At 33.3% G+C, this 26,040-nt stretch overlaps 2 pseudogenes; both read right to left on the minus strand.

Annotated features, from left to right (window-relative positions):
- Positions 1 to 4,583: 4,583 nt before the first annotated feature.
- On the minus strand, positions 4,584 to 6,647 carry LOC128227949 (uncharacterized; annotated as a pseudogene).
- Positions 6,648 to 6,683: 36 nt separating this feature from the next.
- On the minus strand, positions 6,684 to 7,967 carry LOC128227956 (uncharacterized; annotated as a pseudogene).
- Between the last annotated feature and the right edge of the window lie 18,073 nt (positions 7,968 to 26,040).

The raw sequence follows: 26,040 nt of genomic DNA on the forward strand, positions 1-26,040 counted from the left end.
CAATTTAAAGACAGTGATACTCATTGATGGAATAGGCCCTCAGACAGCTACATTTCCTGAGAAATGGAGATCAAACTAAATTCTCTAGAGATAATATATAGAACGCAGGAAGTCTGGCCGGATATACCAGCCTGGAAATAAATACGCAAAAGCTCACCTTGCTGCTGAGGAGTCTTATATAATTCCCGGCCCCAGTTCAGCTGGAGATGTTGATTCCACACGGCTGGAAAACCGACCCGGTGCACCCAAGCTACGCCCTCGGCAGTATCTGCAAGAGGAGGGTGTAAATCTCGGAAAACGCATTTATAATCATTTTGAGAAAATTCTTATCTGTCATAAGTAGTAAACATGTATGTGGCTTAAAGAACATCTGAACTTAAATTTTATGAAGGAGGCAAGGTTCGGTCTGGGATCTAAACCTGGATTTTGATGCTGAAATTGTGATTTTCATTCAAATCAAGCGAGTACATAGATATATTGAAGCCCAGATTTATCGCTTACCTGAAGTTTGTACGGCTACAATTGAGAGCTTTGCTGTAAACTGCAGGGACTGTCCCCATGAGCCTTTTGTTTGTTAGGGGAAATGGTGGCTTAGGTGACTGGTGGTACCATCCTGCATTTCTTATCCACACACAACACAGTGTATCTTAAAATGACAGAGGATGGCCATGCACTTAAGAAAGCTATGCTAGAAATACGCCATGGTACACAGACAGTTATAAGTGTATCAGATGACATTTCCACACAGAAATTGTGAGGCCTCCAATACAGTAGTACTGACATCAATAACGAAACATGTATATCTGTCATGGAGCTGTGCTGGTACTGTGGCGTCAAAACCACTGCAACTGGGCAATTCACTAGAAATATCTTTTCAGAAAAAAGAAACAACTATTACTGGGCAGCCATTGTCACCCAGTGAACACCCAGAACACCTAGTTACTTAGAAGTAGCCTCATTAATGTCTAAAATAATACAAAAAGTCAGAAAGCTTTCAAATACTGAACAAAGCGTAACTTTAAGGCGGACTGCGAGCAAATCTTTTCATGGGCAAAAATCTCGCAGAAGTTTGTAAAAGATTATGCCAAGCTCTAGCTTGAGGATTTAGGCCCAATTTCAAAGTTTTACTCAGTAACACGGCGGCGTAAATTTGATCAAACATCAATAAAGTATCACAGGAAAATAAGAAATGGTTTTAAACTCTCTCACATTCATGGCAGAATGTCTGATGACGGTCCTGTATGTCAACCAGGAAGGAGAATATCTGAAACATGCACACACTCACACATCTTTACAACCAAACAGTCATTGAGTCATGGTCTCACACTTATTCCCTTACACAAACTCACACTTAATCAATCAATCAATCAATCAATCAATCAATCAATCAGTCAATTAATCAATTAATGCACAACCACCTGGAAAAGTATGATATCCTTTGGAAGAGATGAATCTTGCAGTCCTGTAGACGGTTGCTGACTTAACTTTATTGTCCCAAGCAGCAACTGCAATTAGAAAAACATGTTGATGTTCACATTTAGTCTAAAACAAAACCTAGTATTGAGTACAATTAAACATTCAGCCTGTTGGCTGGGGTAACATATCTGAATCTCCAAATGGATGATCAGCGTTGTTTGTCCGGGGGGGGGGGGGGTCCCAATGATATCTTGATGTAACTTACCTTAGCCGCCTTGCGTTTTTGTTCACAATGCCGGAACACACAGTTTATTTTTAGTTCGCATGTTGTGTACTGAAAAGTTTCAGCTTTCCATGACACTCTTCAATAAACCTATCCATGAATTAAAACCAATTATATATATATCATGGTAAATTTGAAATGAATTGTTAAACTACTAAAATATGTTAATTATTCTCTTACATTAAGCTTACTCATAAACAATAATTTGTGACTGATCGCGATGTATTTATGAGTAAAATTATGTTTGCATAAATGATCAAGGGTCATTCTTGACCTATTTCATTGCCAATATTTGTTTGAATTGTTTAAAACGAACAAAATGTTGTTCTGTTCTTTTCTCAATTGATCCATATTCAATTCTGCATACTTTATAACCGAAACCAACAAAAACATCCTAAAAGTATTAGTTATGGTATTAATTTCCAAAAACACAATACAAAATTAAACATATCAGCCCATTTTTATACAATAAAATATAAAAAGCGCATACTCTCATTCGGCAAACTCACTACATTTTACAATACTTCTACGCAATTTAAAAAAAAATGGTATCATTGATCAAAGCGTGGGGGTTTTTTTTATCAATAAAAGATGTCAAATACACACACTAAATAAAATGTCTAAAGTTATATGGTCCAAATATGTGGATGGGAATGGGAATATGATCATTCTGGCCCAGATATTGTAACCTTTATGATGCCAAGTATTTCTAGAACAAAAATCCAAAGTTTCGAGTCAAAATTAGCAAAACGTAAAAAATATAGTACTTTTCGTAACATTGGTGTAGAAATCGAAATGAACAAAATGTAAAGTCTAATGTGTTTATTTAGAATGAAATATCCATGTCAGATAAGTATCATGTCAAGGACTATTTACATGTAGCGTGTAAGTTTTAGCATAGAAACAATAAGCACTCATTGTTTGATTACAAAAGTTAACGAAAAGTTCATAACTGCATTTGGTTGCTTTGGTAACTATTGATAATGTCATTTTCACTCATTTTCTACATGTTCTTCTAAAAATAATGTTATTCATAAAGTTGTGTTTTAAGTTATTGACATTTTTATGATACCAAGCAATTGCAGAAATAAAATCTGAAGTTGCAAGTCTAATATTAAAAAAACCCAATGGATACTTTATTTTTTTACGTTTTGTGAATATGGAACATTTTGTAACAGAGGGCTTAAACACAATTTGAACTAAATGTTCGCTAAATCTGTTCTTATTTTGAATGAAGTATAAAAGTCAAAATATTAAAATATAAAACAATGTATCTTTACTAGTATCACATAAACTGCAAAAGGAAAATAACAAGTATACATCGCTAATGTCTGTAGTGATAAAGAAACTTACAACACAAGTCAAAGCAAAATTCAGTTGCTATGGTTACTTATGAAAATGCTATTACCAATCATTTTTGAAAGTCTGCATAACAAAGAATTATCTTAGTAAAATGATAGTTATTGACATCTTTATGATACTAAGTATTTTCTGAAATTAAATCTGAAGTTTCAAGTCAAATTTTACAAAAAAAACATATGAAACATTTTGAAACACAGGGCTAAAAAACAATTTGAACAAAACTGTTCTAATTTTGAATACAATATCCATGTCAAGATATTTAAATTTTTAACCTATCTTTACTAGTGTTACATAAACTTCAAAATTAAAATAGCAAGTACACATTGCTAATGTCCATAATGACATAGAAATTGGCCACAAAGGTCGAAGCAAAAATCGGTTGCTATGGTTACTAATGAAAATGCTATTTCTAATCATTTTTAAAGTCTGCCACAAAAATGTGTTCTTAATATACAATGTGTTTTAAGTTATTGGCATGTAAATGATACCAAGAATCTAAGATATAAAAACTTAAGTTTCAAGTCATTTTTGTACAAAGAAATCAAAAGATATGGATCATTCTGTTACACATTGATAATTTGAAAACAATGTCCACTAAAAATGTTTTTATTTTAAATGCAGTATCAATGTCGAAATAATAACTTTAATGTCTGTGATAGCTAACACATAAACTAATTCATAGAAACAATGAGTACACATTGCTCATTTTATGTACAAAATGACATAAAAGAACTATGGAAACAACAGTCTGTTGCTATGGTTACATGTGATATTGCCATTTTTTGATCATTTTTTTCACATTTGCCACAAACATTTGATCTACAATTTACATTTCACCAACCAATGAGTAAATGACAATAGTTAATTCATCGAGATGTCATTTTCAACTGCTGTATTAATTATAAAAAATGCATCTTCTTAAATTGTCAAGTCACATTTCGGTAATGCTAAAGGCCTAACAAGTGATTAAGAAAATCTGCACGGTCTCTTTCATTTGCAAAAAAATGTTGTAGTTTGCAATGATTTTGTAATAAATAAACACTTGCACAATGCACTGCAACCAATCAATGATATTAGTAATTTACAAAAAAGCAAATATTCCTTCTCATGTTTTAGATGGCAGAGAAACATATATCTTAATTGTGTTAGTCTTTAGATGTAGAGGATATTACTTAAATTGTTCAATACAAAGTTGATTAAACAAGTGTTTTCTGTCCAACTAATATAAAGGGACTTGGCAAGCCCATAACAATCTAAGTAATCAATTCCAATGAGTAATTTTGCATTTACTCTCCTGTGATATAATATTCATATCAAACCTACTAATGTGAGTATTTTAAGTGCTAAACACATTAATCGATTACTACAAAGCGTTCACATTTTCAACACCATTCATTATAATAATGTCATGTTACAATTTATTGCACTTGCTTAAAATGCCATTTATGACATAAGCAAACTTCCAGACTGGTTTGACAAAAACAGATCTATGCAGCACTACATTTAACCAGTCCTCATTAAATTAACACAGAAGGCTATGTTTGCGTTTACTGCCTTTCGGTGTGTCATTTTTGGCAATATCAACTGTGACTTTACACAGAGTTGGTTTAGGGCATACTGCAGATCTTGATGACTCAGATCTAAAGAATGGACCAATAGAATCATGAAGGTACCATTGACGTGCAGCATCTAGGCACGGTGCGTGCTTTAGTTCAGGCAAAATACCACATTCTGGATGTATCCTCAAAAGATTAACTTCAATTTCTGAGGAATCTACAAACTCATTGCAAACTACAACTCCTGGTTTATGTTTTGATACATATAAATGGTGGTATTTGGTGATATTCTATAGAGTTTTAAAATATGTATTTAGGAATGATTTCCAACAGTGAAATGTGACTGGCTGCTGAGGGTCATTAATCAACTGTGGGATGTTGTGGACGGACTTTGAAGAGGCGGATACAGTGTGGGTAATTTCTTGAAGATTCTCGGCATTACAGCATCGCCACTTGACCTTCCAGATGCCGAAGTGACAGTCAGGAGCAGTGTTTAGTGTTACACTCTCATGCAGTCCTGAAAATTGTTGAAAGATCTGTTAAGTGTAAATAAAACTTATCTATATTCACAAAAAATAAAACTAAGCGAATGATTTTAACTAGGGTATAATTAAATTTTCAAGACATATAAATCTAACAATTATGGGGTGTTTACATATATGTTTATTTAGTTTACATATCCCTTATATCAAATTACTGCCAACTACGCTTTAACTTCACCCAGTTCTGCATTCCATTAAATTAGAGCACCAATCGCAGGTATCAATGATGTGATTGATTTCAAAAGACAGCTCAATGCATTAGTCAAAAAACAGACAAACAATTATTAACAGATTAGAAAACTGACCTGTCATTACACGCCGCTTGGCATACCAAAGCACAGTGTGGTTCTTGTTTTGGCCGACGGCATTATCGAAATGAACCTGGAAAATTTAATACATTCTTTTTCATATTTAAGCTATATGCAGTACATGAAGAAACAATGTTATAATGAGCAACACATTTCATAAGCCATAGTTGAATCCAACTATCCAATCGTTATCAATCATCGAATGTGAAATGGAAAAAAACTCTGAGTAAGAATGTGTTTCATGGTGTAATATATGTTAAGTTTCATCATCTTTTATATTCACTATTGATTCTCATAATATCTTCTCACCAATAAGGATGAAGTTTGCATAGGCTGTTAGAACCTTTAATTATTATAAAATGTCTGCTTTCCTGTATAAATAAATATTAACTATTGTTAAAGGGACTTTACACCAGATTGGCACCAAAATATGTTGTTTTTTTCTGTAACGAATCTCATGCCAATTATTTAATAAAATGTTTTACTCTTTGAAATCATAATTATAAAAAAATAACAAAATGTTAATGTTCGATCCGTAGTCGCCAAAATTGCAGTCCAGTGTTGTATCCACTGTGCTACGAAGGCTTACTCTAAACCTTTGGAACATTTAAGCTATATACCTAACTTGGTAATATCACGTGATAACATCGACAAGCCAATCACGCATAAAAATGAATTATACTAGGTATACATACCTATTAATCTTTTTTAATGGAAAAATACGAAAAAACTGCAAAAAATAAATTAATTGTAAACTATGTGTTACTTTAGTTAGTTAGTTTCAATGCATTGTACTCATCAATACCAAGTTTATGTCAGTTTTCCACAATTTTCTTTTTTTTTTTCGCTATAACATCATACGGTGTAGCCCCTTTAAATGATTTCACAAATAATACTAAAAAATACTGAAATAGTCAGCAAGAAGATAATGTAGACAACCCAAAATGACACTAACAGATAGCTGTATAACTTTTACAGATCTATGTTTTTAATTAGAATTCATTTTTAAAATCAAAGCTAAGATCAAGAGTGTTATACTTGTTTAAGTTGAATCTTTTGAAAGGATTTCTAAGTATGGCCAAGGTAAAAGTTTTTGAACAAGAATGCAAAGCTGACAGCATAAACAAATCCAAGCTAAAAATTTAATTCTGACTTGGAAAGGCAATTTGTACTGGTACATTTGGTATACGATCTGTCTTATTCTGTTACTCCTTGTTTAATTCAGAGTGACATCTAACCATAAAAATATACTTGAACCTTCGGCGCACATGCCAAACACTTGACACTTTCGTTGGGTGGCGAAATATATCGGCCCAACTTGTTGCGCATGATGTGGATAGTGGACTTGCTGGGCAAAATCCCATGAGTAGTGGTTGTGCACATCTGGGCTACATGGTTCAGCTACTTCAAAGACAATAATTATAGCATTTAAAAAAAATAAAAAAAAGTATTGTAATTTATGAAAACAGGTGATCCGACCGTTATTTAGTAACTTTCAAATGATAGTAATATACACTGTATCAGATAGTATTAGGATAAATAATAATTAATTGTTGCACAGAAAAGTGTACTCAGAACAAATATTTTTGATCAATATATTAACATATATTTTTTTTTTTTGGTTTTGGCATGGCTCTAACCATGTGAAAGAATTTCACTGCTATAAACATCTTTGCTTGCAGCAGTTAACTCCTTGTACTGCTCTCTTTGTTTTTGGTAGTGCTTAGATGAGCCTCGTATTCACTTACAAGTTCATTTTTATCTTCATCACATAGCTGACCAGACTTTCCCAATTTTAAACCAAATTCTTGGCATTTAAAACAAAGGTCTGTCGTTGGCTTTGCCAAGGCTATGTGAGGGCAAAGTTCATTCCAAATGTTTCGAAATGTTTTAAGACACACTTGTCTATAGATAGCCAGTCTCAACAGCACTTTCCTGATATATTTCATGAATTTCAGAAATGTTAACATCAGATGGCAATAAAAGAACAGTCTGATTTGGGCAATTAGGGAGCCGACCTGGCAATGGCAAAGCATTGTCCGTTGCATAATTTTCAATAAAGGTTTTCAACCTGCTTCGGTCTGTAAAGCTAAGGGCGTTAGCTGGGGCCTTGTGCTTATTCCCATGAATTCTGGGCTTTATCCTCTCAGAATCCAGTGATTTTGCCATTCTTTGCGAACTGCAGCAAGATGTTGCACGTGCAAAAATAAATGTGGTTTTACAGATTTTGTGTCCCATAAAATAAGACATCTGATATGGTTTCATACGGGACTTTTGTGATTTCTTATTGGACAATATGTTGCCAAAAGACTCTTAATAACAAGTTCTCTTTCATCATTTAAAAGGTCCATGCAGTCTTGTCTGTAAGCTAATAGTTTCTCAAAATCAACTACTGACGAGCATGGTTTCCCATTATATAATCCTTTACATCCACATGTTTCTGCTCGAAGTTTGTTTTCATTTTGAATCTCCTTGACATCTTCAGGTCTTGAAGTACCATCATAATCATTTGAAAAAGTAAGTACATCATCGTTGAAATTAGTTTCAGAAACATCATGTTAACTATCAGACTCTTGTTCATTGTTTATTTCACAATCAGAATCATCATTATTTATACAAGAGCCGTCATAAGACAGCGCGCTCGACTACGCCGCTTTGACTTAGAATACAATAACGATGTAATAATACCAAGTTTGGTATCTTTATGTCAAACCTAACTAAAATTATTCGATACATAAGGTGACTCCCCTCCCCTGCCCTCCCACCAGCCCGCCCAAACAATGACGCAAGTCATTCAAATAACTTGATTTCCCATTATGAAAATGTGGTAAAGAATATACAAATATGCCTTTCAAAGGAAATTTAAAAAATTATTAAAATATTATTAAGTGCATTTAATGAACGGTATAGAAGTTTTTATTATAATCCCAACTTGCACTTTACGTTGACTTGCCTAAAACTTAAGTCAATCAGGGGCCATAACTTGTATTAAGGATATGGAGTTATTAAACAATATCCCAACCTGCTCTAAAACTTTAACCTAAGTTCCATAGTCAATCAGGGGCCATACTTTGTATAAAAGATAATATGGAGTTATCTGACCTCATTATGTGACGGCTCTGAACACCTGTGTGAAGTATTATGTCAATTGAATGAATGGTATTGACGTTTTAAGTGAAAATCCCAACTTGCCCTAAAACTTTAACCTGTCCTAAAACTTTAATCTAGGTCACCCAGGGGCCATAACTTGTATTTAGGATAATATGGAGTTATGTAGCCTCATTGTGTGATGGTCCTGAACAACTGTGTGAAGTATTAAGTCAATTAAATAAAGGATATAGAAGTTATGAATAAATATTCCAACTTGCCCTAAAACTTTAACCTAAGTTCCATAGTCAATCAGGGGCCATAATCTGTGTAAAGAATAATATGGAGTTATCTAACCTCATCATGTGATGGCCCTGAACAACTGCGTGAAGTATTAAGTAAATTGAATGTAGGGTATTGGACTTATAAGTGAAAATCCCAACTTGCCCTAAAACTTTAACCGGACGCCGAGTAGTATAGCCCACCTATTCTTCGAATAGTCGAGCTAAAAACATGATAAAATTGACCTTTCATCTGAATCTTCTATATTTTGACTTTGAGATGACTGCACAAGTTCATTGTAATAAAGATTGTCAAGTTTAAGTAGTTCATTTGCAAAATCTGGATCTTTATTTTGAATATATTCTATATCATAAGGTACCGTCGAGGCCTGTGACAACGTGAACTGTCTCATAGTTTATTTAATATTTAACCTTGGCGGTCATTTTCGGTTGCTAACAACAACAAAATATTTTCCAATAGGTGTCGCAGAATTCACTTCCGGGTTTTGTCAATTACTTTGATTGCCATGTGAAAGTACTGTCCAATTGCATTATGAAGCTTGTAGATTGTGTTATACTGATTAAACATAATAATTTATTGATTTAATAACATTTTGTTTGCACTTACCACTTATAATTCCCCAATTTGAACCCAGAAATGTTGAAGTTTAACACCGGATGTTCCTCGTGATAAACCTGGAAACGGTGTCTCTGTTACTGCGCTGTCCGTCAGAATGTGAACAAATATCGGTTATAAACAACCATTTCATGATCAAGCATATTCTGATCGATGTCCTTTCGTTTCAAAAAAATAAAATAATACTGTTTTTATTTCAAAAACGCCTCACATCATCGGCCAGAAATGTTTGCACCTTACCGTCATACAAACGAAATTACCAAAGTCCAAAAGTTAACAGCTGACCAACTCTTTCGGTATATTAAACACACAATAAAAGGTAATGATCAACTAAACGTCAACGCATATTGTTGTGGAGGGTTTATTGACTGAATTGATGTGTTTGAACAGGGTTGTTTTCAACCCTGTTCAGTGTAGCCACAAACTTGACACTTACAACAGAAAGTTCCTATTAATAGTAACAAATGTCGCCAGCCGATTTACCACCAAAAATATAGTTTGAGAAAGTGCAGACTATTCAAATTACAAGCTATGTTTCAAATAACCGAGGTAGATTTGACAAAGCAAGAAGCAATCATAACGCAATATCTATTTAAATAATTTAATCTGTTGAACTTAGATAAAGATAACATTAAAGTAGTATCCATGCACCAAAACAATGAATGAACATCGAAACGTAAACAAAGAATTACAACCCACTCTAAGCACATCATTCAATCAGGTGACACAATGATGAAGCCAAGTGAATTTACAGTCGAAGAGAGATAATCCTGTAATGAGATAATGCAGTAAATTATTCAGATTTCTCTCCCTTGCCTTTGTAAAGTAGAAGCGGGAAATCCAAGCTTGATTGATTGTCGTGCGCATTTGAAGTCTACAGAGATGTTTGTTTTTCTTTGTTTTAGATAACTTGATTGTTTTACTTGGAATCTGATGTTCTGGTGGTAAGAACTGATTTGCATTAATTGTAGTCTTTTGTGTTTGTCTTGGGTTAGCAATGGATTGAAATGATCATTATTTCATTCAGCTGCATTTATTTAGTTTTATCATGTATTTTTACGACGTCAGCAGATTTTGTATCTAAACCGAGAATGGCAGTTCAGTGATATTCTTTTAGCCTCTTTCCATATACTAATATATGTGGGTTTGGCTACAGATGATAACATGCATGGATAACAGAAGTCACCATGGGAGTACGAGGGAGTAGGAGTTTTTTGATTCCATAAGTCAGTACGTTCCATGTCAATGATTTGTTTTATGATGTACTGTGTTGTTGTTGTTGTAATCGCTTGTATTATATGTGTGTTTTATCTGCTTTAGCCATTTAATTTAATCTGCCACTGCATACGATTAAATCATATAAGATATTAGACTGTTTACGATGTTAACTTATAAACATGTTATTATTCATGATCTTATGATTGTTTATAATTATATTTCAGCGACGGATCCAGGACTTTCTAAATGGGGGAGGGGGCACAACTTATTATTATGGGGGGCACAAATTATAATAAACATATAGCATTTTTTTGGATTGCATAATTTTAATATGGAACGAACATTTGTTTTCGCTGTTAATGGAGTTTGGCAGAACAATTTTATTAAAAAGATAGCTTGAAGTGATATAAGATTATAAGTATCTTCCATGGCCGAGAGTGTAAGATAGGTTCATCCCGACCTGAGCGTAGGGTGTTTGGGGAAACGAGGTTTACCGAGTTTCCACAAAACACCCTGCGCGAGGGTCGGGATGAACCTATCTTACACGAGCGGCTATGGTAGATGCTTTTTCTCCCTCTACAGTAAAACAAAATTAAGTAAAAATGTATTTTTTGCTGAAACATTTTTGTGCTTAGTAAAAATAATTGCGCATGGATATGCGATAATTTGTGGTTGACATGGATATGCGCGCAGCGATTCAGATGATGTGATTAGTCAAATAGGGTCTTTAAATAGTTCTAAGGAGAGTGAAGCATTATTTCTTGAAAGGTGCGTGATAACTGTTTTATGGTGACATTTGAAGCGAGAAATAATTAATCAGCGTTCTAAATATTACCACAAGAAAATGTTTCCATAATGCTACAGACGACAGTCTTTAACAAGGGAGGTAATTACAATGTGGAGACCATTAAAAAGAAGTTCTATACGGGCATTTTATCTTCGTTCGTGGGCAAGATAAGAATTTCTAGCATAGCTAAATTATTGGATCTACTTATGGAGAAAAACTTTTCACAAGGTTCGATTCCCGGCCTGGGCGCATGTGAGTTTGGTTAGTGGTCAACAAGCTGGACAAGTGGGTTTTCTCCGGGTACTCCGGTTTCTCCCACAACACAAGACCACACTCTCGCGAAACATCGTGCCAACGAGAGTGACTCAGTATAAGCTATCATAGCATTCTTCACAATCGTTGTAAAATATATAATGTTTAAACTAACCTTTCACAAAAGAAAATATATCATGCCAGTGAGAAGAATCGAACAGGGGTCGCAGGGATTGAAACCAAAGTAAAACAGTAAACGTACACGTATAACTGCAGCCATATCTGTTTACTTTTAATCAGATGTCTGTGTGAAATGCGGCGCCTATTTATCAGTATCGAATATTCGGGCCCTGATGTCATTTTCAAGACATTCGTGTCGTAAACTATATAGTATTTTGTAACCACGGCCCCCAGGTCCGGGAATAGCCGGAGAAATGGGCCGTGTTTTTACCTTTCAGGTGGCCCCGCAGTGCCGGGTGATGAGGTGGTTTTGTATTCGCTTTAAAATAGCGGGGAATAGGCCTTAGGTCCCTGGGGTGCGGGGGCATTTTGCGGGGCTTTTACCATCCGTTCGTCACCGCAGGGCTGGGATTTTAGCCAGGGTTGGCTGGACCGAAAGTCAAAGTCCCCGCTCTTCCCCGGACATGGGGCGCCGTGGTTATATTTTGAAATTGGCATACCATAAACACTGGAACACGAAAATCAGATTCAATTGTTTTCTTGCTCAAAATATGCTATAAACTTTAAATTGCGAAAAAACTTATTTGTACAGTTAAATCAATAAAGATGTGCCCCATAAAAACATAACTTGCCGGCCAGCTGGGATGGGCACGGGCCCTCCGTAACGCCCGGGTAGTACCGCCACTGTATTTTCAGGACGCTCCGATATTATATCTACATTCGATTATGTTGAATATAGAGATATTGAAGAACACTGTGTTTGTTGTTTGAACTATTAAACTGCTACATTTGGTAACCTGGACATATAGACCCATCCTCGCTTAGGAATTACAAATGTATTCTCATCTTAGAAGCTGGAATTACCTAGAATGTAACAATGGTCTCATTGATCTTAATGATCACACAGTTTCCCTGCTTAAAACATCACGTGATATCCCACGTTGGAATATCAAACGTGCTAAAGTGCTGACGAGTTACCTGACGATGTAGAAATAGAAGAGAGTTGCTGACCATATAGACAATGAATGAAACAATGTTTTGAAATTAAAGATTTTATGCCAACTTTATATTATGTATATACATATACATGTATAAATATAAATACACTTTTTATAGTGTACGTATAGACGGATGTTTGTGCATTTATTTTTGAAAATGGAATGATATTGAAATGAATCGATTTCTATTTTTGCTGGTTTGGTGTAAATATGAGAAAATATTGAGGATTTAATAACTTTTTAGGTGTTTCATCTACAATTGTTTGAAATCAATTATTTGAATTTTCATCATTTAAATTAAGAAACGATTTCTCTCTAATCTGTTGTATTTTCGAAGTTGTTTTGTGAATAACAAGGCAAACATAGGCAAACTCTTTCTAATGAGTAAAGTTTGATTAGTATATATATATACTCATATGTCACACCATAATTATGATGGAGTTCTGCTTGGCTTGGTTGCATTCTCCATCCTTGTTTGCCTTCTTACACAGCGGCATTAATTTTATTGTCAATAAAATATTTATTTTTCATTGACCATCATGCTTCAATAAACCTGGGGCGGCCCCTGTGGTTGTTTTACACGGGGACTCTTAGATTTACTGTGCAACATATCAGCACCTTATTAATTCACACATGATCGTGAATCATTATGGTGAAAACCCGTATAAAACCCTGTTCATGCAGCGCTATCAGCGCTTTGATTTATTTATGTTGACAACAAATAACTAAGTTTTAGCTCGAACATACCATGAAACATCAAGGGGACAAGGGTGCGCGATTTTATTCTAGCTTTTTCTTGTATTCACGTTAGCGCCACAATGATCAAAATCCACATATTTAAAAATATAAGCTTAAGGTTGCATAACAATTCGTCTCAATGGTAAAACATCTATGAATTAAAGAAATATTACATTTTATACCTAGCCTACTTATAATATTTCCTTCGCAACATCAAAAAACTAGCTAATTTGAATGTTTCTATTTGTCATAGTTTCAAAGTTTATAAGCGAATCGCACTGCACTATTAAGAATAAAGCAGGAATAAAACTTCTAGATTTAACTTCAAATTGTTATGTTTCATACTTACAGTATAATTATTTTTGTAAACTCAAATGGTATTAAATTAATTCCTCATATAGCAGCCAACGGTTACAATATCACCATTCGATTTCTTAACAGTTACGAATCGACTAACACAATGGTTACGAAATTGAATGGTTACGAAATAACCATAATACAAACAAACTGCTTGTAAGAGCTCCGCCAAATGCCCCCTCACCCTGGGGACACCCTAGGTTAGGCCCATTCCCCGTTTTCGGCGCAAAAAACAATACCACCGCATTCACTCGGCACTGACGGTACACCTGGAACGTAAAAACACGGCTCATTTCCCCTGCTATCCCCGGTATAACCCAGACCAGGCGGCCATGGTTTCAATTGACTGGTGAATAACTGTGGCAGAATAAGGGGTGGGAAATATTTTCTTGTTTCATTTATTATCAAATATGATAATTAAACACACATGCAAAAAGCCACAATACGAATGGGTGATAGTGTTCGTTCTGTTCTGCAATTCATCGGTGATGAGAATGACTAATGCCAAGACATTGACAAACAGAATGTAAGGCATTTGTATTCTTTCGTCTTTTATTTTTTAACATCTGAGATATTAAGGGTGCAAATGATTATTTAAATTGGAACATACCAAATTATAAGCAGCGACGATGTAGTGGTAGACCAAATTTGCTAGAAATCAATCGAGTTTCTCCAAAATACGAGCCAAAATTATACCGGATGTTGAAACTAGTGATTTAGTTTCGGATGAACAAAATCCGGATAACTCATTTGCTTTTCACCCAAAGGCTGGACGATAAAATACTACTGTCCAAAAGTCATAATAATAAACGATAAAACGTTGAATATGTATTTTAAACACTTACCATCCTCTTTCCGTAAGACATGTACGTCATACTGCATTACTGCACGGAGATACCCGAAAATTTCCGTAATATTCCGGAAAGTTAAATTTCTGTATACTTGCACATCTTGATGCTGATGGTACACGATTTATCGACTTTCTTATTTCTGGTTTTTATGGAATGAAACTTCAGGATAGTGTACAAAATGCTTTAATTAAAGTAAAACAAATAAAAAATGCTTAGTATAAAGCTATTTTTGACCAAAATTATGATTTTTTTCCCTGGTCGCCTTAATAGCTATTTTTATGGATACACAAATATACTCACACAAAAGTTTAAGAATATTTTTTTTTAATATTAAAAGAGAATAAGATTTAAAACAATGATATGATCTCGTATATAAACATCCAAGCTTATCAACTTACTGTCAATGGACATTTTTATTGACATTTGATACAACAAATCTGGACTGAAAATATTAAGGAGATCAATTTTTGTCGCCTTAATCCAGCGGTCCCCATAATGCCTCGAATAATATATATGAGCACCTTAATATCTGTAGTAGATATATATACATAATATAAAATATAACTCTATATATTTGGCTAAATATTCAGAACATCGTGAATGTTCACGACATCTTAGTTTAATTTTTAGGTGAAATATATTATGATGTGCCACTATATCTTACTGAATCAAGTTCAGCTAAAACATTTGTCTCAAATCTTTATATATCATATTTGCATTTAACAGGTGTATTATTCATACTTTAGTACAGGAATGATTAAAAAGTTAACAACGATGCCGTTTTGAAAGAAAATGAAGTTTTAAATATATTAATTTAAGCAAAAGCTTAGTCCATGCTAGTCTGCTTTATAACGCAACAGCTGAACTTTTATTATATTGATTTGAAATAAAGACATAAATTGTGATGCAAACAAAGTTCATTTAATAAATAAGGCCAGGCTTTGGCCATTAATTTATTGTCACTAGTGAAAGAAATTCAACCACTTTGAGGGGTGATATATTGCTAAATGCGAGTCGTAATAAAGTGTACGATATAGCAATTACATCTCAAAATGTGGTTTGGTCTCATTGTGTAACAAAGATAAGACGGAAAACTAGCTCAGGATGTTTAACATATTAAGTTACTTAAATGTAAGTATTTTAATTTTTCTTTTATTAAAGTAGTAGCATTACATGGTAGAATTAACAGCAATAAGAACTAGAATAGGTAGATGCACATTTACTTCATGTTTTCATAGTATTTTCCATCGATGTAAAAATACTTCATTAAATGCCTGTAATGGGCATACAAACAAAATTCAATTATGAAGTCAGGAGATCTTTGCAAAGTTGCTGGTGTTATAACAAGTAAGAATGCACGAGTTGTTCGTTTTAATCTGAAAATGTTTTAAAGATTTTGTTTCAAATATCAGGAAAAACACAAATATTTAGATAACGTGTTTTGTATTTCAAACCCAAATCGGATTTTGATCTCACTTAAGAATCAAAATCTAATTAACATCTAATAATCGAGTTTTACCACTGCGCATTTCAATTACCTGCGGACGTGTCACATTGATTTGAGAATAATCTGAACGTTTGATAGCAGAATAATGGAATACAATGCTTATGAAAACAAACGGCTTTGGTAGATGTGATACCATTTTGATTATTGAAATAGTAAACCTAGAATAAATATACTAAGTTTAAGGTAGATTTCAAGATATCTATCAGAGTTGAAATTAATTACAAACTAAGTTATATCTTAACCCGGTTGATGGGATTGATTTAATAGTGTAAAGACTGGGTGACCTTTATACAAGTTTTTATTTTAAAGGAAGACATACATATCTTAACATATCAAATTAGGCATTAGAGTCATTAAACGTCCAATATCATTTTAAAATCATACTTGCATTTGTCAGTTTCCGATATGAAGGCATTTTCAACGAATTATTCACTGTACATGATTCTGAGTCTTCTTAACTAGGTATGTACTGAATCTGCTTTGGATTAATGACGGTATTTTGATAAATGTTTAATGTTTGTAGCGTTTTGTCTGTATCTGGTTTTTTTGTTTGGCCTTAAAGGATGTGCTTTTAAACATTGAGGGTTAAATTCATGATTCAAGGGCTTGTCCATTTAGTTTCAAGCGTTTAACTATTCATTAATTATTTTATAAACTTATAAATTGATTTGCATAAAAGAACTAGTGAACATAATCATTATTCTGTAGGGCATAATGAACAAGGGGAGATAGCGTCCGATAAATAATTATATTGCGGAAAGAACTGAGATTTTTAGAGTACGTTATATGCTCGGAACAAACATTGCATGATAACACGTAACGGTGACTCAAACATGTATTGATAAGGACATGTTGATGCCTATGTATTCTGTCTGGTCTCTTATACGTAGTAAATTTATAATTTGGTGTATGTTAGGCCTTACCCTTGTGTCCTTGACAGGCGCTTTATTACACTTCTTGCATCTGGACTCGCCCAAGCAGTTTTTACTTAAATCGTACTGTGTTAGCCGCGTACTGTATTAAAATACATTTAATTTTAAATATTTATGTAGAATGTCACGATGGGCTAATATGCAAGTATTTATCACCCCACAGATCCCAACATGGACCATAGAAAGTATATGAAAGCAATTTTAAAATATCTCGCAAAAGAGGGAGGTTTTAAGTATATCTAAATTGTTGAAACTTAATTAGGTGTCATTCAACAACATTAAAATACTTTTCACCATCTCAATTAAAGTTAAAAGTAATATTTACAAAATATATTATTAAGGATAGTCACTAAAATCTCTAGCACTGATTAGATGACAATATACAAGCTAGCTAGTACACTTCTGTTAATGACTAGCATTACAATGAAAAATAACAATAATACAGTAGGTAAAGAAATAAAGTTTTGCAAAGCAAAAATCAAGCATTCAAATTTAAATTTCGAAATAGCAATACAAGGCCATTAGATATTAGTCATTCTTAAAATGATAATTAGACCATGTTCTATAAGTCCCTCTTGACGTACGATGCATATCTCTCCAAACACAATAACGTTTACCATGTAAGGATATGAAATATGTAAGTGTGGCTTTTTCTTGTTTCAGTATAACATTGAGTATAAGGGCATTTGGAGTGATATGCAGCATAGGGATATCCTGAAAGATAATTTTAGAACATGATGGATCTATGGTATTGTCACCCTAAGCAATAACTCAATAACTTCATATAGAAATGCAAGCAGAGTTTTTGAAAAAAAAAAAACTGCTTTGATATTAGATATTGATGGACGTCTGCGAAAGGATCGGAAAAGAATGCAGCTTCTTATGTTTCGCACAAAAGTTAGTTTGTTAGGGTCTATGTTATATGTTAGACTTCTGTGTTGCTAACTTGCTTCTTCTACCCATTCATCTTCTTTGCTAAGCATTGTCCAGACATAGATTAATAAAACATTAGGTGTAATGCAAGTCTAGCACTATTCTTTCAAAATGTCACTGCTGAGATTGACCGTAATTGTCTTGTTATTGGGGTCACAATATGTATAATTTATAACTGGTACTTTCAACGCATGACAAGTATGTCGGCCGGAAACAAACCGGAAGTCAACACAGTCAGGCACAGATTCAGAGTAGAACACCATGAATCTATCTTAATGCATCCTTTCATCCCAATTATGGCTTCTTGCTGGTCAATTTTCTGCAGTTGACATATCCTGTTATTTCTTGCTTGTTCTGTCTCACCACGAAATGAACAATGTTTGTTTTTCCCTATAAAATTCAGAAAAACATATGTAATTCAGGCTCTAAACAATCCAATCTTTGATCCTAGAAATGGGCTCTGTCTGCATTCCAACTAAGAGCGTATAATGCCTCTTTTGATTATAATGTGTATTTTTAAGGAGTAAATAAGAACGTGTAAATAAAAACTTTGAACCCATATTTCCAAAATATATTTGAAAAATGAAAAATGAGACTTGACGTCCAATTTCAGTTAAAAAAGAAAATATACAATTTTAAAAAGTGTCAATACGAATACATAATTGAAAATATAATTCATGACATCTATGCCTAAGTTTAAAAATGATCTTACCATAATTTGTCTGGAGTCCTCGATTTTATATCGTTATATCAAATCGGGCGCGTGTAAAATCTCCAATTATCACAATATAATGCGACTTTTGCATTTCAAGTGCACATTATGTGGTAGGATATAGGGGATGTTATAGAAGGGTGAAATGAATTAGTTTGTATAGAATAAAGCTTTTTAGTTTCCGACCTTCATGCAATTATTCTTACACAGAGCAATTTTGCTGCCCAAATATATTTGACAAGACGATTTACAAAATATAATTCGTACATTTGTCTCAGTTTAGTGAAGCCATCAATTCTGTTGTGATGACCACGAGAGAACCTGATTTCCTTTTCGTTTTATTGCATTCATCTTGATTTCGGCTGTAAAACAACGACTGATACAATAGGTTTTATGTAGACACTTAAAACACAAACAAGCATAAATGCACATCATTATCTTGCATTGTTTCTTGACAAATTCAATAAACCCTTAACACTTCTACGTTCAGGTTATTTACCAACGTCCATAAGGTGTTGCAATTTAAGAATAATACAGTTTTCAAGCCAAATAATGATGTGCAACTGCCTGTCCGCCATAAAGGATGCCAACCAGCAGTATTATAATAACGATCTTCCAAAAGATCTAATTTATTGTTTTTATACACTTTCAATACCTATAAATGACAAATTCAAACAACCTAATGTACATCCTTCAATTGAAATATGTGTGTGAATGCCGTTCCCAACATATATAGAAGCTCATGTAATTTAAACTAATCGGACATTCAAATTGAATTACGAAATGAAATTAAAAGAAAATCTACATATAAAAATATTCGGCGAGTCAAATTAGAAAACTGATGCTCACTAAAACTGATGTATGGTTGTTTTTTGTATTATTCAACAATGTAAAATACACCGATATGATCAACAGCACACAATTTTTCCAAAGCTGCTGTGTAGAGGAAAAAGGATTAAGGCCAAACACTCGCCAAATAAGATACAGAACGATACAAGGCAAAACTAATTAAACAACTATCAAACTATCGTAATTGGTATATACAGAGGTCCACTTGGCATGGTCAGTGAATACTCATAACGAACTCAAAATAATTATATTGTAAGCGAAGGATAGGGCCGAAAAATATTATGACTGTCACACAAAACGGGTATATAATATTTTATTGAGAAACAAGAAAATGAAGGATGGATATACACCATATTTTTAAAGCGCATTCATATGATCCAATACATCACTTATATCAATAATAACGATCACATTAAGGGAAGTGCATATGGTTGACATTTCGCTGTATTTAAGGTTAACTTGGTACATACAGCCTTTTCCATTAAGATACACATTTCGTATTGTATTAATACGGAATTGTATTTATCCGTCCAAGAATATACGTATAGTATGAAAAACTATTTGTATCATTCCAATTCCTTTTTATAATAATTTACTTTAATTCGCAGTAAAACACCGACTATCATTATTAAGTTAGTCCAGACTGATAACAAAAGTTCATTATTGAGAAGAGTAGTAACGTTGACATGTAATGTAAAGCTCTACATGCTTATGTGAAAGTAATAGATGGTTTTTAAAAGCCGTTTGCGGGATTGTTCAATTTTAAACGTGAACTTATGATATCGCTGATACGCACATAAAACTCGTTCTTCCTGATTTAGAACATGCCGTTTGTACAAATAATGACGAAATGCACACAACGTTGACTACCACACGCACTCGTACAAGTCTTAGTCTATTCACTAAGCTTAGAGCGTCCTTTTTAAGTGTGTCTACCTAAATATTTGTACTAATATTAAAATATTACATCATACAATATTTGTTTCAAACGTTGGAACTTTTCTTTTTTAATTTACATGTCAATTGAAGTTAATGAATATGAATCATTTAATCAGACCAATATCTACTTATTGTTCTCATTTTCCGAGTTATAACTATTAACATGGTTTTAATTCAACTTCAAGAAAAGCAGCTTTCAAATCAAATCAGGCTATCAACATAATTGTTTGGTTCCGACAGGGGATGGTGGGGTTAATATTGTCATATTTTGCATCCTCTTAGTTCAAATCCGGGAACCACCCCTGATGTTACCGCGCAGTCATTCTGAGTTGTTTCTTGACAAAAACGTCTAACCATTCCGTGCTAATCCACTTCTGTATAAGTATATCATGTGTTATTAACTTCGACACCGCACGGAATAATCTAACAAACTGCATACTCTGCACGTTTGGGAAAGATAACCAACCTTACATTAAGACACATTTTGTCTAGCAGACAGCAGAAAATTACTGCAACAAGGACTGTAAGCCATGTGGGCTGTACACTATTGAGGTGTGCAGAGTTTCAAAGGATGCACTTTCTAACAGTGACGAGTAAAACTCTGTATACGTACCATTCCAAAATAAGAAAGTCGTTCGTCTATCATATTATTAACTACCAAAGACAATTATTACTGACGTTTACAAATTCACCAAGAAAAAGAGGAGAGCTACCCTTTTTGTGAAGCACACCTGAATGCAAAAATATGTTATTTTTTATCGTCTGATTTATTTTTCACAATGAACACGATAATAATTGATTATATGGTGTTCAGTGGTTAGTAGTGATTTTTCAGTGATATATATTTGATATTTCACTCTTTGAAACAGTGAAATAACATTTTGAAGCAGTGAAATAACATTTTGAAGTTTTACTGTTTTTAAAAATGAACTACTTTTTCGGATTTGATCTACCATATTCCTTAATAAAACTACAATTGTAGTTGCTTTTCTTGTGGTAACCATAGTAAATACAAAACAAAATATTTCTAAAGTTTCTTCTTTTTAATAAAACTCTGATGTACATTGTGGATACCATATTATATATTTTAGGCCTCTGCTCTATTAAATATAGTTAGTCGACGAAACATGGTTTTCCACTTAATTCGTAGTATTAATATAGAATCTACGAACTAAGCACTCACATTTTTTTAATGTAGACGAGAAACTATAAAATCAGTTTTCCCATCTAAGCCCAAATACCGACCTTGTTCTATTAGCTGCGATAATAATAATACCTTCCTGTAGAGATCGTTTACGAGTAAATGCATTGATAGATAAAGTTATTAGAAGCCGTTTGCCCAACAAAACACGCAAATATTTATATGCATTATTTTTTTACAATAATTTTAGCAGCTGGATATCATCTGGTAAATGATAATTGCATATTAAATAATCGGCAAATCAAACAGATCTTCCGGTTACCAGAAATTTGCCAGTTTCTCACTCTCAGTTCGATCACTTTCCATCCCGCAAATACAAAAGCATCCATATGGTTTCTGACAGCAGTGACAGTGACAACTAAAATTTGGTTAACGTCCACGTTTAAAGTCTGCAGATATTTTGAAACATTGATAGTATATATTTAGCTTCCATGTTTTTGGCATAAACACATGTTGCAAGTCAATCTGTGACCCACTGAATGAAATAATGATTTATGTATTTATACTCAATCCAGTTGTTTTTGAAGCTTTGAGAGCAATTGCAAAAACAGTTTGTTGTACAAAAAACAATTTGTAAATAAATGTTAATGTTAATTGTTTGCTAGTTTTATGTTCTTAAAATGGGATGCAACGAAATACTGAGTATTGCAATTATTTTTTTTAATGCATGCAATTTAATAATTCAGTTATGCGGTTATAATATGAGGAAAAAACGGGTTGCGTAGATCATAAACAGGAAAAAAACTAAAACAATCGTTAAAAGTATAACATAAAACAGAATTGTTTCTTTTAGTGAGATATCGATTTTATCTTATCGAGTAAGCACCGGTAAGTCATCTTATCTTGCGTAGAGAAAACACAAGTGAAAATATGAACTGTTGGTGACCACGAAAAACAACTTCCCTTGATATTTCTTCTTTAATTTCTTGCTGTTTAAATGATCAATACAATGGAAACGACCCGGACAAGCCCATTATCCTGCTGTTTCAATTACGTTATTTCTAATCTCTGATTAAAATTGTTTCACTAACTAACCATAGTGGTGATATAAATGTTTAAATACAAAACACTCGTCAAACAACAGTGTTGGATTATTCTTTCATTAATAAATTATTCCGGATAATATGTGCCTTGTTTGTACGTCATTTTAACTTTTCAATTTGCTAATGGTTTCTGTCCGTTATTGGTACCAAACTTAATTTAAAAGCTATTTTGCTACTTTTAAAAATGGATGTTTTATTGGACACAGCGTTGCTAGTTGGTAGTAATTAAAAGGCTTCCGAAGTCAGTCTTCGAGTCATGCTTTGTTGACTTCTATGACTGAACATGTTAGTAGTTCAACACATGGATACTTTTATTTTCAAAGCAAAACCTTAATTTGTATTACTGAATGAAATTCCAATTCGCAGAGACTTCCACTACTGATATATTGAATATACGTCTAATGCCAGACATTTTGAACACCATCAAAATAAGGGTACACTAATAAAATGATATTTTTTTGCTGATAAATTGTGCAATATATCACGTATCCAACAGGTCAGGACATTAAACTGTGTTTATTGGCAGATATGGAGGGTCGTATTATTATATGTCTGATTATCGGTCTGCTGCATGTTCGTCTATCCAATTTATGTATTGTTATTGGACACACACACAACAACTGTTTGCAACCTTCTAGACATATTTCTTAATTTTGCACAATTGCATACTATTTGGCCTTCACTCTAGGTGGTGTTCAATGCCTCCCAAGATATTCGTCTATAATATTGATGTTCCTTTAGGAAAATGACATTTGTCTTTTTCATGTATCGGTAAAGCTATTTGTGTGCATTTATGCTTGTTTTTGATCTTTTCGTTTGTTTGTATATGTGTTGTGTGTGTTTATACATAAAAATTAAACAATACCTTATTGACATTAATTAACACGGATCATCCCCATGATTTAAATATGGCCGATATGGCAACGATTATTAAGCACGTCATTAGTACTGGTGTTTATCGGTCCTTTGTATGCGGAATAATTGTCGTTGTCTACCTTATTTTCATATTTAAGGTGTGTATAATAAACATTTTATACTTCGTCTTTGCTGACCTGACTAATGCCGCTAAAATTAATATTAATCGTCGATTTACATGCAGTGTTACGAACGTTTTTACATCACGAGGGTTGTTCGCGAAAATCTAATATGAAAATATCAAGTTTTGATGGCACTGATTGTTTATTGGTAAAAACGACGTTTTATGTAATTCACATACATGTGTAAGTAGTAAACGATGTTTATCATTCGATACGTGCATATTCCTGATTTTAATGGCAACCCACACTAACACACATGCTGCGTATTATTTGTCAAAAGTCTTTCGATAACATAGCGACAAAGGTAAATAAAATAACCTATATATATATAAAAGTATCGACGTTTAGCAGGATGGTATAGCGCTAAAATATGTCACATATGTGTCTTGATATAATGCTGAAAATTTGAGTACGTAATCTTGAGCAGTAGCTTATTTTTGAAAGATAACCTTTTTCCTGCGCAGTTTAAAAACGCACTTGTTACACAGGACCAAGTGTTAAAAGTTTAAGTGAATGATTATAATTATGTATATAAGTATATAACGTCTTAGTGTTTTTAAACCTGACAAAAATAGTCAGACCATCATATTCATTTCTTCTGTATTGCCCCTGTTTAAGATCAATGCTTTACACAATGCATTTGCAACGCTTGTTATTTATATGAATTAAAAAAAGTAAAACCAATATTTGGAAGAACATCACTTAATAAAAACATGTATATAAATATGACACAAATAATTAAACGAAAACTAGAGGGACAAGTTCAAAAGTTAAACAAACATTCTGTTAAAAGCACATGACTGGTGCCCAAGAGAAAATAAAGTAGGGACACAAGATATAAACATAATACCGACAGACCACATGTCCGTCAAATGGCTTTTTTGTATGAATTGTTGAGGGTACCGCATTGAAACCGTCAATGAAACATAAGTTTACACTGGGTTTTAAACAGTTGGAAGTGTACTCAACCCCAACATTTAATTAAGACTGTCTGTAATTACTAAAGTAGTTAACTAAGTCTTTACCATAATATTAAATGCTCTGCCCGGTGACCATAAACTATTATGGCATCATTTGAAATATAAAACGTACAATTTGAGCTTGAGTACAATTCTTAGATATTATGGTTTTGAAAGTGATCTATGTAACGCAAACACGAATAGTTATTATAAAGCTTATTAAGACTATTTTAAACTATGTTCGTGCTTTAATAAAGAGAGATTTGCCAATATAAATGTTTTAAGGAATGAATAAAATGTAAATTGTATATGTTTGTTGCTAATCGTTTTAATAAAGAAACATAAACCGAGCATAGTGAAGAACATACTACCTAAAGCTACTTTGTTACGCATAAAGATAAATTTGCCTAACAAATAAAAAGAAATCGCAAGTATTTTGCAAAATTGCATGTTTTACCAATTATAATGTTTTGGTGAAATGTATCAAATGTACATAATAGATGGGTGTTGGTAATCTTTGTAATTATGCAATATATACCGGAGCAAAGCCTATTTCATAAATCTCCAACAATGTTTGTTACATTTTACACCGTACTCCTTACGCACGGTCAGTCCAAAGTACTTTTGATAAAACAACCAATTCTTTTCTAAAAACTGAATAGAGCTTATCGCTAGGAACTTACTAGTATATGTAAATATCTTATAAATGTCATATATACCTGTTTAACTATTGCATCGTGTTTCTTAAATAGATCATATAATATGTCCAATAACTTTTTCAAAGCCATTATAAATATCGAACTTTATACAATCAACCTTATTTTAATAAAGAAACTATAATTTGTCACACAATATTCATTTTGCATTTATCGTCCAACCTGATTGGTTTCAAGATATTTTAAGGGATTTCAGGGGTGGTGGCGTTACGGTAGGTCTTTAATGTCCAGATGGTGGTGAGATTATGCTCACAATTACACCAGACTGCACCGAAAGTGTCTATATAATCAGTTAATGCTGAGTCAGTAAAAACTTGGGCATAACGGGTTTTAGTAACTTACTAATTCTGGTAAATTGC

This window comes from Mya arenaria, chromosome 1, assembly GCF_026914265.1.
Source record: "Mya arenaria isolate MELC-2E11 chromosome 1, ASM2691426v1".
Taxonomy (NCBI): Eukaryota; Metazoa; Mollusca; class Bivalvia; order Myida; family Myidae; genus Mya; species Mya arenaria.